The sequence below is a fragment of the Eriocheir sinensis genome, chromosome 61, assembly GCF_024679095.1.
Source record: "Eriocheir sinensis breed Jianghai 21 chromosome 61, ASM2467909v1, whole genome shotgun sequence".
NCBI lineage: Eukaryota > Metazoa > Arthropoda > Malacostraca > Decapoda > Varunidae > Eriocheir > Eriocheir sinensis.
The window spans coordinates 5515542-5530136 of record NC_066569.1 but is presented as its reverse complement, the minus strand read 5'-3'; the positions used below and the strand labels follow the sequence as shown (position 1 = coordinate 5530136).

Here is a 14595-nt window from a genome sequence, read left to right as displayed (position 1 = left end):
ACCAGTTTTTCTCTTGTCATTCGTATTAATATTTCCTTATAAGTATTTTTCTCTCCCCCTCCTCCTCCTCCTCCTCCTCCTTCTCTCTCCTCTCCTTCCCTCCCTTTATTCCTCCCTGTCCCTCCCTCCCTTCCTATCCCTAACACAATATCCACCCTCTTTCTCTCTCCCTCCTTTCTCTCTTCTTCCCTTTCCTCCTCCCTCCCTTTAATCCATTTTCCTCCATTTTTCCATTTCATTGTCTCCCTCCCTCCTCTTCCTCCCTCCCTTGATTTCTCCTTCTCCCCTCTCCCTTCTTCCCCTTCTCTCATTCCCTCCTCTTTATTTCTCTTCTATTTGCCTATTCCTTCCTTCCCTTCTTCCCTTTCCTTTTCTCCTTCCTCTTCTATCTTTCTCCCTCCCCCTCCTTCCCTTTTTTTCCCCTTTATTCCCCCTACCTACCTCCCTCTCTTTCTCCTCCATCCTCCCCACCCTCTCCTTTACCTTCCCTCCCTTCCCATCCCTTACCCTATCACAAGCTTACCCTAACCTACCCTAACCTAACCTAACCCACCCTTAACTCCCTCATCTTCCTCTTATCCCCTCCCTAACCTTCCCTTCCATCCCCCTCCCTTCCCCTAACCTCCCCTATCTTTCCTTACCTTACCTTACCTACCCTACCCTACACTAACATAACCCACGCCCTAACTCCCTAATCTTCCTCTTATCCCCTCCCTTACCATACCTTACCTTACCTACCCTACCCTACCCTACCCTAACCTAACCTAACCTAACCCACCCCTTAATAACTCCTTTATTTTCCTCTATCCCCTCCCTTACCTTCCCTTCCATCCCCCTCCCCGTATCCTCTCCCTTTCCTTCCCTTACCTTACCTTACCTTACCTACCCTAACCTAACCTAACGTACCCCACCACTAACACCATCCCCCTCCCTTCCCCTCCCCTCTCTTTCCTTCTCTTACCTTACCTTACCTTACCTTACCTACCCTAACCTACCCTAACGTACCCCACCCCTAACCCCATCCCCCTCCCTTCCCCTCCCCTCTCTTTCCTTCCCTTCCCTTACCTTACCTTACCTTACCTACCCTAACCTAACCTAACGTACCCCACCCCTAATACCATCCCCCTCCCTTCCCCTCCCCTCTCTTTCCTTCTCTTACCTTACCTACCCTAACCTACCCTAAGCTAACCTAACGTACCCCACCACTAACACCATCAACCTCCCTTCCCCTCCCCTCTCTTTCCTTCCCTTACCTTACCTTACCTAACCTTACCTAACCTAAAGTACCCCACCCCCAACTCCATCCCCCTCCTCCCTACCCCACACACAAAAAAAAATTCCAGACCCTCATCCACTACGATTTTCAACCATTAACTTAAGTATAAAAAAAGTTAACTGCGTGGCCATACAGGTAAGACCATTAACCTTGCTCGTAGTTTTTTTGTTTTTTTTGTTATTTTTTCTTTTATTCTTAACATTATTACAAGTTTGCAATGTCATAAGCTACTGGACTTGTATTAGTTAATGTGGACATATATATCAATTTAGTTTCTTATGTGTCTGTTTGTGTGTGTGTGTGTGTGTGTGTGTGTGTGTTTAAGAATGCGTCTGTGTGTGTGTTTATTTAAGTGTGTGTGTGTGTGTGTGTGTGTGTGTGTGTGTGTGTGTGTGTTTCAGTATGAGTCTGTGTGTGTCTATTTAAGTTTGTGTGTGTGTGTGTGTGTGTGTGTGTGTGTGTGTGTGTGTGTGTGTGTGTTTAAGAATGCGTCTGTGTGTGTGTTTATTTAAGTGTGTGTGTGTGTGTGTGTGTGTGTGTGTGTGTGTGTGTGTGTGTGTGTGTGTGTGTGTGTTTAAGTATGAGTCTGTGTGTGTCTATTTAATTTTGTGTGTGTGTGTGTTTAAGTATGTGTCTTTGTGTGTCTATTTAAGTTTGTGTGTGTGTGTGTGTGTGTGTGTGTGTGTGTGTGATGAACAGATGGGAAAACTACATACAACTCGACTGCCCGGACACGCCACACCGGGATTCGAACCAGGGCCCGAAGATTCGAAGCGTGGCAGTGAAGTGAATGACGTTTGTAAGCTTGAAAATTAGTCTTACCCCTTCACGCCTTTAAAATTTAGTCAAGTGGTATGATTTTTGTCGTTTTAATATAACAGAAAAGCGGGAAATAGCACTTAAGGATTTTAGAACATAGCAATACATATAATCAGTCCATATAATACAGTAGTTAAACGGTATATATTTTCGTCCTTTTAACGTTATACAAAGGCGGAAATAGTACTTTACCGTATAAAAACATAGCTATACATTCACTCCTTATAATACAGTAGTCAAACGGTATATATTATTGTCCTTTTAATGTAATAGAAAGGCGGAAATAGTACTTTACCGTATAAAAACATAGCTATACATTCCATATAATACAGTAGTCAAACGGTATATATTCTTGTCCTTTTAATGTAATAGAAAGGCGGAAATAGTACTTTACCGTATAAAAACATAGCTATACATTCACTCCATATAATACAGTAGTCAAACGGTATATATTCTTGTCCTTTTAACGTAACAGAAAGGCGGAAATAGTACTTTACCGTATAAAAACATAGCTATACATTTACTCCTTATAATACAGTAGTCAAAGGGTATATATTCTTGTCCTTTTAATGTAATAGAAAGGCGGAAATAGTACTTTACCGTATAAAAACATAGCTATACATTTACTCCTTATAATACAGTAGTCAAACGGTATATATTCTTGTCCTTTTAATGTAATAGAAAGGCGGAAATAGTACTTTACCGTATAAAAACATAGCTATACATTTACTCCTTATAATACAGTAGTCAAACGGTATATATTCTTGTCCTTTTAATGTAATAGAAAGGCGGAAATAGTACTTTACCGTATAAAAACATAGCTATACATTCACTCCTTATAATACAGTAGTCAAACGGTATATATTCTTGTCCTTGTAATGTAATAGAAAGGCGGAAATAGTACTTTACCGTATAAAAACATAGCTATACATTCACTCCTTATAATACAGTAGTCAAACGGTATATATTCTTGTCCTTTTAATGTAATAGAAAGGCGGAAATAGTACTTTACCGTATAAAAACATAGCTATTCATTCCATATAATACAGTAGTCAAACGGTATATATTCTTGTCCTTTTAATGTAATAGAAAGGCGGAAATAGTACTCTAGGCCTTAAAAAAATAGCTATTCACTTGCTCCATATAATAAGTAGTCAAATGGTATATATTTTTGTGCTTTTAACGTAATACAAAGTCGGGAAATAGTACTTCAGGGTTTTAGAACAAAGATATACATACAAGAGATAAATACAATACATAGATATACATACAAGATGCATACAACACATAGATATACATACAAGAGATAAATACAACACATATACATACAAGAGATAAATACAATACAGATATACATACAAGATACATACAACACAAATATACATTCAATAGATAAATACATAGAATACATATACATACAATAGTCTATCTAGCTTAAGGTGAAATGTAAAAGGCAACGAGAAAATTAGGAGAAAGCGAGGAAAGGCCTGCAAACTGTCCTACTTCCTAATGCAAGAGTTAATTAGTACCGTAGATGGCTCTTTCATCATTAAGAATATAGGTTTAATTATCTAATACAACACCGTAATTATTTAACTTACCTTTTTCTCCTCCTCCTCCTCCTCCTCGCCCTCGTCTTCCCGCCATTTTCGCTTCACTTCGACTGTAAACAAAGAAGCATTCATTGTTAGTTTTTTTTTTTAATTCGTATAGGTTACATAGTTATTTGTTTTTATATACGTGGTTAGTTTATTCCTAGTTACCGTACATCATCAATTCATAGTTAGTTTTCCAATTTTCCTTTTTTTATCTGTAATCAAAAGAGCATTCGTAGTTAGGTATATATAGTTTTTCCTTTTTTTCCGTTGTTTTAAACTCGTTTCCTCCTCTAGTTCCTTATTCTTTATTTCTTTTACTTCCGTCTCTTCATTTTCAAGTTTATTTTTTTGTTAATTAATTTGTTCCTTCCTTGATATTTTTTTCGTTTAGTTTTTGGTTGATTTTTTTTACTTCTACCATCTTTCTCTCTCTCTCCTCCTCCTCCTCCTTATTCCTTTTCTTCCCTTTCATTCCTCTTCCCTCCCTTCTTCTCTTTTCTATACTGATCTCAAGCTTCTTCTCCATATCTCTTGTTTATCTATTCCTCCTCCTCCTCCTCTTCCTCCTCCTTCTCTTTCTTTTTCCTCATGTTGTTTTCTTAATTCCCCTTCTTTCCTTTTTTTATTTACTTTTTAACTTTCTTTTTCCATCACCTTTTCCTCCTTCCTTTCCTCTTCCTCCTCCTCCTGTTTTTCCTCCTCTTAATTTCTCTCCTCATTATTTTACTTTTTTCCTTCCTTCCTCCTCATTCTCATCTTCTTCCTTTTTCCAGTTCCTTTTCTGCCTCCATTTCCTCTTTCCTTATTCTTCTTCCTCTTCCTCCTCTTCCTCGTTCCTCTTTCCCCTCTTGCATTCCTTTCCTCTTCTTCTCTTTCTCTTATACTTGTTAAAGCTACATCAGTTTCCCCTCTTCTCTTTTTTTATGGGTACTGATGTCAAGCTTTTTCTTAATTCATATCTCAGGTTAATTTATTTCAAGTTATATACCGGTAGTTAATCTATTCCTTGCTATGTCATTCTTATTTTTCTCTTCTTAATTATCTACGTCTTTGGTTCTTCTCTTCATTTCTTTGTTTCTCTGTTTCTTTTATATTTGTTTTTCTATTTCTCTTTTTCTTCCTCTATTTCTCTTTATTTCATCATTTTCTTCTTCTCTTTCTTCTTTATCTTGTTTTGTTTTTTTCCTCCTCTGCCTCATCCTTCTCTTTCTTCTTTTTATTGTTTTTCTTCTTCCTCTTCCTTCTCCTCCTTCCTTCTTCCTTCTTCCCCATTCTTCTTACTTTCATTATTCTCCTGTTCTTCTTCCTCTTCTTTTCATCTCCCTTCCTCTTCCTCTTCCTCCTCCTCCTCCTTCTCTTTCTCCAATCTTCTTACTTTTATCATTCTCCTCTGTTCTTCTTCCTCTTCTTTTCATCTCCCTTCCTCTTCCTCTTCCTCCTCCTCCTCCTCTTTCTCCAATCTTCTTACTTTTATCATTCTCCTCTGTTCTTCTTCCTCTTCTCTTCATCTCCCTTCCTCTTCCTCTTTATCATCTTTACTCTTCCTCTTCCTCGTTAAAATTCACAGCCACGTCAATCTTCCTTTTAACTGTAAGCAACCCACAAGCGCGCATTCACTGTTCAACGATTTATTTCTCCAGTTCTTATATATAATTTCCTTCGTCCAGTCACCTTTTGAGATAATTATATTAGCCTTTTAATATATCAGGTTCAATTTCACATTCCTCCTCCTCCTCCTCCTCCTCTTCCTCCTCCTCCTTCTTCTTCCTCGTTCCCTCCTCCTGCTGCATTCCTCTTCTTCCATTTTTTTTTTTTTTTTTTGCTAATCTCCTTCCACTCACCTTTCGGGATATAATGGTTTGTTTTCCTCATTTCTCTCCTTCTTCTTCTTCCTCTTTTTCTTCTTCCTCCTTCTCCTTCTTTCTCTTTTTCTTTTTCATCGTATTCTTTTCTTAATTCCTCTTTTCCTTTTTTATTTCCTTTTTATATTTCCTTTTTCCATCACCTTTTCCTCCTCCCGTTCCTCTTCCTCCTCCTCCTCCTCCTCCTCTTTCTCTTCTTAATTTCTCTCTTTTCCTTATTCTTTTACTTTTTTCCTTACTTTTTCTAGCATTTTATTTTCTTCCTTCCTTCTTCTTCCTCCTCCTCCTCTTCTTCTTCCTTTTTCCAGTTCCTTTTCTGCCTCCATTTCCTCTTTCCTTGTTCTTCTTCCTCTTCTTCCTCTTTCTCGATCCTCTTGCATTCCCTTCCTCTTCCTCTTTCCTCTCTTAACTTCCCTCTTCTTCCTCTTCCTCCTCCTCCTCCAGTTCTTTCCTCATTCGGTTTATCTCTCTCTTCCCCTCCTCTTCTTCTTCCTCCTCCTCCTCCTCCTCTCCTCATCCTCTCTTTATCCTCTTCCTTGTTCTAAGTCTTCTTTTTCCTCTTCCTTGGTAATCACTCCTTTATCAATGTTCCTTTTCTTCTTGGTCTTCTTTCCTCCTCCTCCTCCTCCTCCTTCTTTCTTCTATTAATTGTTGTTTTAGATTAGTTTGTCCTTTCTTCTTCTTTCTTTTCTTATAATCTTCTTCTATTATTCTTGCCTCATGCATTTGTTATCATTTTCTTCTTTCTAGTTTTCTTCCTCTTCATCTTTACTCTTATTTCTACACACTCATATTTTTCTTCTTGTCTTCCACTGTATGTTTATATCATCTGGAGAGAACAAGATATTTCTATTTTTATTTATTTTTTTGTCTTCTCCCTTTTTTTTCTTCTTGTTGCATGGTAGGAGGAGGAGGAGGAAGAGAGGAGGAGGAGGAGGAGGAGGATTGGGTGTGGCACGCTGAGAAATATTCAAGGGTATATTTATGATTTTCCTCCTCTTCCTCTTCTTCTTCCTCCTCCTCTTCCTCTTCTTCTTCCTCCTCCTCCTCTTCTTCTCCTTCCAAACCACCTTCCCTTTTCATGTCCTTCTCCTCCTCCTCTTCTTCTTCCTCCTCCTTCTTCCACTTTCCCTTTCCATGTCCTCCTCCTCCTTCTCCTCCTCTTCTTCCACTTTCCTTTTCATGTCCTCCTCCTCCTCCTCCTCCTCCTCTTCCTCTTCTTCTTCATCCTTCCAAACCACCTTCCCTTTCCATGTCCTTAAACTTCTCCTCTTCTTCTTCTTCCTCCTCCTCCTCCTTCTTCCACCTTCCCTTTCCATGTCCAGCTCCTTCTTCTTCCTTCTTCTTCTTCCTCTTCCTCTTCTTCCATACCACCTCCCCTTTCCATGTCCTTAAACTCCTCCTCTTCTTCTTCTTCTTCCTCCTTCTTCCACCTTCCCTTTCCATGTCCTCCTCCTTCTCCTCCTCCTCTTCTTCTTCTTCTTCTTCCTCTTCTTCATGGTCATAACTTTCCATTTCATCCTCTTCTTTAGTATATCTCTCCTCTTTTTTCTTCTCCTTCTCCTCTTTTTTTTCTTCTTCTTCTTAGTCTTCTTCCTCCTCTCTTTCCTTCTTCTTCTTCTCATTTCCTTATCTCTCCCTTGATCTTTTCCTGTTTTTTCTTCCTCATCCTCCTCCTCTTAATTCTTTGTCTTCTCTTCTTATTTTCTTAACTATTTCCATCTTTTCTTCATGCTTTCCTCTTTTTCTTCCTCTTCTTCTTTCTCATTCCTTTTCTTCTTTCCTTTCTTCTTTATTTCATCTTCTCCTCCTCCTCCTTCTTCTTCCATTCCCTTCCTCTTCTCCTCTTTCTAATTAATCTTGACTTCCTCTTCCTCCTCTTTCCTCTCTTAAATTCCCCTTCCTCTTCCTCCTCCAGTTTTTCCTCACTCCTTTTCTCTCTCTCTCTCTCTCCTTCTTCCTCTTCCTCCTCTTTCTTGTTTTCTCTCTTGATTTCCTTCCTCTCCTCTTCCTCCTCTTTTTTCCTCTTCTTTTCTTTGCTGTCTCACTTTTTCTTTGTTTTTCCATCTCCTCTTTTCTCTCTCCCTCTCCTGCTAATAATAATAATAATAATAATAATAATAATAATAATAATAATAATAATAATAATAACCAAAATCTATTCATCCTTGCAAACTTTCTATATCTAATGCACTTCCTCCTCCTCCTCCTTCCTTCCTTCCTTTCCACCTCTCTTCCTCCTCCTCCTCCTCCTCCTCCTCTTCCTCTTCCTCTGATCATGTGACGTTTCCCTTCCTCCTCCTCCCTCCCCTTTCCCTGCCTAACACCTGGATGGGTCATGGTAATTAGGAAGTCTGGCCCACCTGGTGACCTAATGATTTTGGGGTTCCTTACTTTAACTTATTTATTTGTTTATTTTTTGAAGGGGTGATTTTTTTTCTTCTTTTTTCTTCCATTTTTTATACTGGTCTCCTTTTTCTTTTTTTCTTTTTCTTTTTTTTCTTTTTTTTCTCATTCTTCAAGTTTATTTATTTTTTTTACTTTTTTTTCATTCTGGTTTCTTCCTCCTCCTCCTCTTCTTCCTCTTCCCTTTTCATGTCCTTAAGCTCTTCCTCCTCCTTCTTCCACCTTCCTTTTCATGGCCTCCTCCTCCTCCTCCTCTTCTTCCTCTTCCCTTTTCATGTCCTTAAGCTCCTCCTCCTCTTCTTATTCTTCCTCCTCCTTCTTCCACCTTCCCTTTTCATGGCCTCCTCCTCCTCCTCCTCCTTCCTCTTCTTTCCACCCCTTCCCTTTTAACGTCCTCTTCCTTCTTCCTCCTTCTCTTTTCTTATCTCCTTCATTTCCTTCCTTTATCTCCTCCTCCTCCTCCCCCTCTTCCTCTTAAACCATTCTCAATTCTTTGTCTTCTAATTTTATTCTTCTTCCTCCTCCTCCTCCTCCTCCTCCTTTCAACTTTCTTCTTTTCCTTTTTCTTCTCCTCCTCTCAGTGTTTTCTTTCTTTCTCTCTCCCTTTTATCTCTCCTCCTCCTCCTCCTCTCATTTTTTCTTCTTCTCCTCCTCCTCCTCCTTCTTCCACATTTTTTCTCCTACTACCCTTCCTTCTTTTCCTCCTCCTCCTCCTGCTTTCATTTTTTTTTTGCCCTTTTCCTTATTTCTCGTCTCTTTTCATCTCCTTTCCTCTTTTCTTATCATCCTCCCCTACCCCCTTCAAGGCTGCAAACAACACAACATATATATAAACAAAGGTCTACAAACTTTTATTTACACATAGCCAGAGAAATGCCACAAACACTTAGGCCTACTTAAGAGGAAATAATAATAATAACAAAATAGTTTACACTCATATTTCCTCTTTACCATTTGCGTGACATTCTCTCTCTCTTTCTCTTTCTTTTAAATATCTCTCTAATTTCACCTTTTCTTCTTCAACAACTAACTACCAGAACAAGAACACTAACCTTATTTTGTTTTGTCAAATTCCACTTCTTTATAATTTTGTTTTATTGCAATTCTTTCCTTCTTCCTCTCTTTCTTTCTTTCTCTCTCTCTCTCTCATTCTTTCTCTGTTTTTCCTCTTCAATTCTTCCTTCTTCCTGTTTCTCTTATTTTCTCTCTGTCTCCTTCCTTCGTTCTTTGTTCTTCCTGTTCTCTCATTCTCTTGTTTATTTGTTTTTCTTTTTTGTTTCATTCTTCTTTCTCTTCATCTCCTTCTCTGTCTTTTTCTTCCATTCTTCATTCTTTCTCCTCCTCTAAATCTTCCTTCTTCCTCCTCCTTTCATTCTCTCTTTCTCTCCTCTTCTATTCTTCTCTCTTCTCCTCTCATTCTCTCTTCTTCCTCCTCTTCCTGTCATTCTCTCTTCTTCCTCTCATCCTCTGTTTTTCTTTCATCCTTCATTCTCTCTCTCTCTCTTATTCTTCTTTCTCTTGTTTTGTTCTTTAATACTTCTCTCATTCTTCTTTCCTCCTCTTGTCATTCTCCCCCTGCTTTCCTCTCTCCTCTTCCTCCTCCTTCTATATTTCCTCTCATTCTCTGTTTTCTCCCATTCCTTCCCACTCCTTTCATTCTTCTTTCTCTCCTCCCTCTGCTTTCCTTCCTCCTGCTTTCCTCTCTCCTCCTACTCCTCCTCCTCCTCCTTCTTCCTCGCCTCCCGCATCTGGAAGTCATAGACGAGGTTGGCGAGCTCTTCCTGTTTCCTCATGTTTATGTCGGCCCTCAATGGTGCGATGAAGAGCTTGTAGCTGTGGGGGAGAGGACGATAGGTTGTGCATCAATATTTGTTTTTCTATCATTATTTGTATCATTATTTGTATTTCTATTGTTATTTGTATTTCTATTATTATTTGTATTTCTATCGTTATTTCTATTTCTCTTATTATTTGTATTTGTATAATTATTTTATCATTATTTGTATTTCTATTATTATTTGTATTATTAGTTTTAGGTTTAGAAGAGGGTTAAGAGGAAAAGGAAGGGGATTAAGAGGTTTAAGAGGAAAAGAAAGAGGATTAAGAGGTTTAGAAGAGGATTAAGATGTTTACAAGAGGTTTCGTTGGGCTCACGGTACAGAGGAAGGGTCAAGTTACCATCAAGGTCATAAAACTACCCCTGGAAATGAAAACAAGAGAGAGAGAGAGAGAGAGAGAATGAGAGGAGAAAAAGTGTGAAGAATGCAAGAGGAAAAATCAGAGAATACGAGAAAGATTAGAGTGAGTGATAAAAGGGAGAGAGAGAATGGAGAGAGAGAAAAACTACCCCTGAAAATGGAAACAGGAGAGAGAGAATGAGAGGAGAAAAAGTGTAAAGAATGCAAGAGGAAAAATCAGAGAAAATACGAGAAAGATTAGAGTGAGTGATATAAGGGGGGGAGAGAATGGAGAGAGAGAAAAACTACCCCTGGAAATGAAAACAAGAGAGAGAGAGAGAGAGAGAGAGAGAGAGAGAGAGAGAGAGAGAGAGAGAGAGAGAATGAGAGGAGAAAAAGTGCGAAAAATGCTATTGGAAAAAATCAGAGAATACGAGAAAGATTAGAGTGAGTGATAAAAGGGGGGGGGGAGAGAATGGAGAGAGAGAAAAACTACCCCTGGAAATGAAAACAAGAGAGAGAGAGAGAGAATGAGAGGAGAAAAAGTGCGAAAAATGCGATTGGAAAAAATCAGAGAATACGAGAAAGATTAGAGTGAGTGATAAAAGGAGGGGAAGAGAAAGGAGAGAAAGCAAAACTACCCCTGGAAATGGAAACAAGAGAGAGAATGAGAGGAGAAAAAGTGTGAAGAATGCAAGAGGAAAAATCAAAGAATACGAGAAAGATTAGAGTGAGTGATAAAAGGGGGGGAGAGAATGGAGAGAAAACTACCACTGGAAATGAAAACAAGAGGGAGAGAGAGAGAATGAGAGGAGAAAAAGTGCGAAAAATGCTATTGGAAAAAATCAGAGAATACGAGAAAGATTAGAGTGAGTGATAAAAGGAGGGGAAGAGAAAGGAGAGAAAGCAAAACTACCCCTGGAAATGGAAACAAGAGAGAGAATGAGAGGAGAAAAAATGTGAAGAATGCAAGAGGAAGAGGAGTAAGAGGTTTAGAAGAGGATTAAGATGTTTACAAGAGGTTTCGTTAGGCTCACAGTACAGAGGAAGGGTCAAGTTACCGTCAGGGTCATAAAACTACCCCTGGAAATGGAAACAAGAGAGAGAATGAGAGGAGAAAAAGAGTGAAGAATGTTAGAGGAAAAATCAGAGAAAATACGAGAAAGATTAGAGTGAGTGATAAAAGGGAGAGAGAGAGAATGGAGAGAGAGAAAAACTACCCCTGGAAATGAAAACAAGAGAGAGAATGAGAGGAGAAAAAGTGTGAAGAATGCTGGAAGGAAAAAACGAAAATAAGAGAAGAATTAAGTGATAAAGGAGAGGGGGGAAAGAGAGGAAGCAAATATTTGACTCAGCGTTACATTAAGGGAGGAGGGAGGTCACAAAACTATCCCTGGAAATGAAAACAAGAGCCATTTCATTTGTTGTTAAAAAAAGGGGGGGAGGGAAGGGAGGTTCTGGACTAATTTAATGTATTTAGACGATAGTTAAACACAATGAGGTTAATACACACCCAAAAACAATGATGACCGAGGCGGCGAGAGAGGTAGAGAGGAGCGGGAACTTCATGGTGGTGGTGGTGGTGGTGGTGGTGGTGGAGGTGGTGGTGGTGGTGTTGAAATGTCAGTCCTTTTCAACCTTCAATAAATGGGCAGATGATGGATGACTTTTCTGTATGTGTGTGTGTGTGTGTGTGTGTGTGTGCGTGTGTGTACTTTTCTATCTCCGTAGCGATGTGTGTAAATATTTCTTCAGGTATTTGCAGGTGTGTAAGTGTGTGTGTGTGTGTCTGTTTGTGTGTGTCGTTATATCACTCAAGTGTGTATTTACAGGTGTAGGAGTGAGTTTTGCAGGTGTGTAGGTTTGGCAAGGCTTCAACTGGGCTGTGGATGTGTATTTACAGGTGTGGAGGCAAGTTTTCAGGTGTGTGTAGGTGTGGCAAGGCTTCAACTGGGCTGCAGATGTGTATTTACAGGTGTGGAGGCAAGTTTTCAGGTGTGTGTAGGTTTGGCAAGGCTTCAAATGGGCTGTGGATGTGTATTTACAGGTGTGGAGGCAAGTTTTCAGGTGTGTGTAGGTTTGGTGAGGCTTCACTTGGGCTGCAGGTTTGGAGTTGCATTTGCAGGGTTGTTGGGGTCGGAGTTGAACTTGATGAGGAGAGGCTTCCAGATGTAGACACCACCCAGTATGCCGATGAAGGTGACCACTGCCAGCTGCACGCCCGTTACCCTGGTGGTGGGAGGCGATGGTGAGAGGGGAAGGAAGGGGGGGAGGTGGTGGTGAGGGGTGAAGGAGGGGGAAAGGGTGTGGTGAGGGGTGAAGGAGGGGGAAGGGTGTGAAAAGTGAAGAGGAGGTGAGGGGAAGTGAAGGGCAAGGGGTGAATGAGGGGAGGATTATAAGGGGTGTAGAGGTGGTGGTGATGGGTGAAAGAGGGGAAGGTTATAGAGGGCGAAGATAGAGAGGTGATGATGGGGGTGAAGGGGTGGAGGTGGTGATATCAGGGTGACAGTCATGGATAAAGGAGGGGAAGGTTAGAAGTTTTTTTTTTTTTACAGTAAAGGAAACAGCTCAAGGGCATAAAAAGAAAAGAAAACAATAACAAAAAAAAAAAAGCCTGCAAATCACTACTCCTATGAAAGAGTTAAGAGGAGTGGCCAAAAGAGAGGTCAATTTTGGGAGGAGAGGTGTGATAAGATAAAAAGATGAAAAGGTGAAGATAAAAAGAGGCGGAGACAGGTGACAATGAGGGGAGAGGACAGGGAATGGTGATAAGGGGAATACATGTAGCTTAGTGGGTGTTAGCGGCAGTGCTGTGTTAGGGCCGAGACACCACACACCAACAGAAACAGTCATTCATAATACAATTGACAATGAGGGGAGAGGACAGGGAGTGGTGATAAGGGGAATACATGTAGCTTAGTGGGTGTTAGCGGCAGTGCTGTGTTAAGGCCAAGACACCACACACCAACAGAGTCAGTCATTCATAATACAATTGACAATGAAGGGATAGGACAGGGAATGGTGATAAGGGGAATACATGTAGCTTAGTGGGTGTTAGCGGCAGTGCTGTGTTAGGGCCGAGACACCACACACCAACAGAGTCAGTCATTCATAATACAATTGACAATGAGGGGAGAGGACAGGGAGTGGTGATAAGGGGAATACATGTAGCTTAGTGGGTGTTAGCGGCAGTGCTGTGTTAGGGCCGAGACACCACACACCAACAGAATCAGTCATTCATAATACAATTGACAATGAAGGGAGAGGACAGGGAATGGTGATAAGGGGAATACATGTAGCTTAGTGGGTGTTAGCGGCAGTGCTGTGTTAGGGCCGAGACACCACACAACAGAATCAGTCATTCATAATACAATTGACAATGAGGGGAGAGGACAGGGAGTGGTGATAAGGGGAATACATGTAGCTTAGTGGGTGTTAGCGGCAGTGCTGTGTTAGGGCCGAGACACCACACACCAACAGAATCAGTCATTCATAATACAATTGACAATGAGGGGAGAGGACAGGGAGTGGTGATAAGGGGAATACATGTAGCTTAGTGGGTGTTAGCGGCAGTGCTGTGTTAGGGCCGAGACACCACACACCAACAGAATCAGTCATTCATAATACAATTGACAATGAGGGGAGGACAGGAGTGGTGATAAGGGGAATACATGTAGCTTAGTGGGTGTTAGCGGCAGTGCTGTGTTAGGGCCGAGACACCACACACCAACAGAATCAGTCATTCATAATACAATTGACAATGAGGGGAGAGGACAGGGAATGGTGATAAGGGGAATACATGTAGCTTAGTGGGTGTTAGCGGCAGTGCTGTGTTAGGGCGAGACACCACACCAACAGAATCAGTCATTCATAATACAATTGACAATGAGGGGAGAGGACAGGGAATGGTGATAAGGGGAATACATGTAGCTTAGTGGGTGTTAGCGGCAGTGCTGTGTTAGGGCCAAGACACCACACACCAACAGAATCAGTCATTCATAATACAATCATGCGCACCTCAGAGGATGGCTTTATCGTTTCCTTGTATCTATGGGCCGAACAACTGTGTGCCCCAGCTCCTCCTTGGTGAGAGGCAGCACTCTCTTGTAATCTTTTTATTATAATTCACTCAAGGGCCACCAGAAAAAAATGACCAACTACCAGCTTGGCCAGGCTGACTTTTGTTCACATTCTCTACTAATGTCTGTGAGGCATCTCTATTGCTGTTTTGACAATCACTAAGCAATCAGGATAGCAACTTATCACCACCAAAACAGTGGCACCCTATTGCCACAAAAACCATAACCTGATGCCACTACAACAGTAACCTATCGATACCAAAATAGTAACCTATCTCCACCAAAATAGTAACCTATCACCACCAAAATAGTAACCTATCAATACCAAAATAGTAACCTATCACCACCAAAATAGTAACCTATCACCACCAAAATAGT

General features: G+C 40.6%; 2 protein-coding genes across 5 annotated transcripts in view; both read right to left on the bottom strand.

Annotated features, from left to right (window-relative positions):
• The window catches only part of LOC126986237 (uncharacterized), an 86708-nt gene that overhangs the window by 62392 nt on the left and 9721 nt on the right, over positions 1 to 14595 (bottom strand). The window lies entirely within an intron of this gene.
• LOC126986241 (arrestin domain-containing protein 3-like) overlaps positions 8790 to 14595 on the bottom strand; it is a 29663-nt gene continuing 23857 nt past the window's right edge. The window contains exons 10-11 of the transcript XR_007739444.1: positions 11652 to 12367; positions 8790 to 9794 (exon numbers count right to left, since the gene is read on the bottom strand). The gene's annotated coding sequence lies outside the window, so the exon portion shown is untranslated. The remainder of the gene's footprint in view (positions 9795 to 11651; positions 12368 to 14595) is intronic.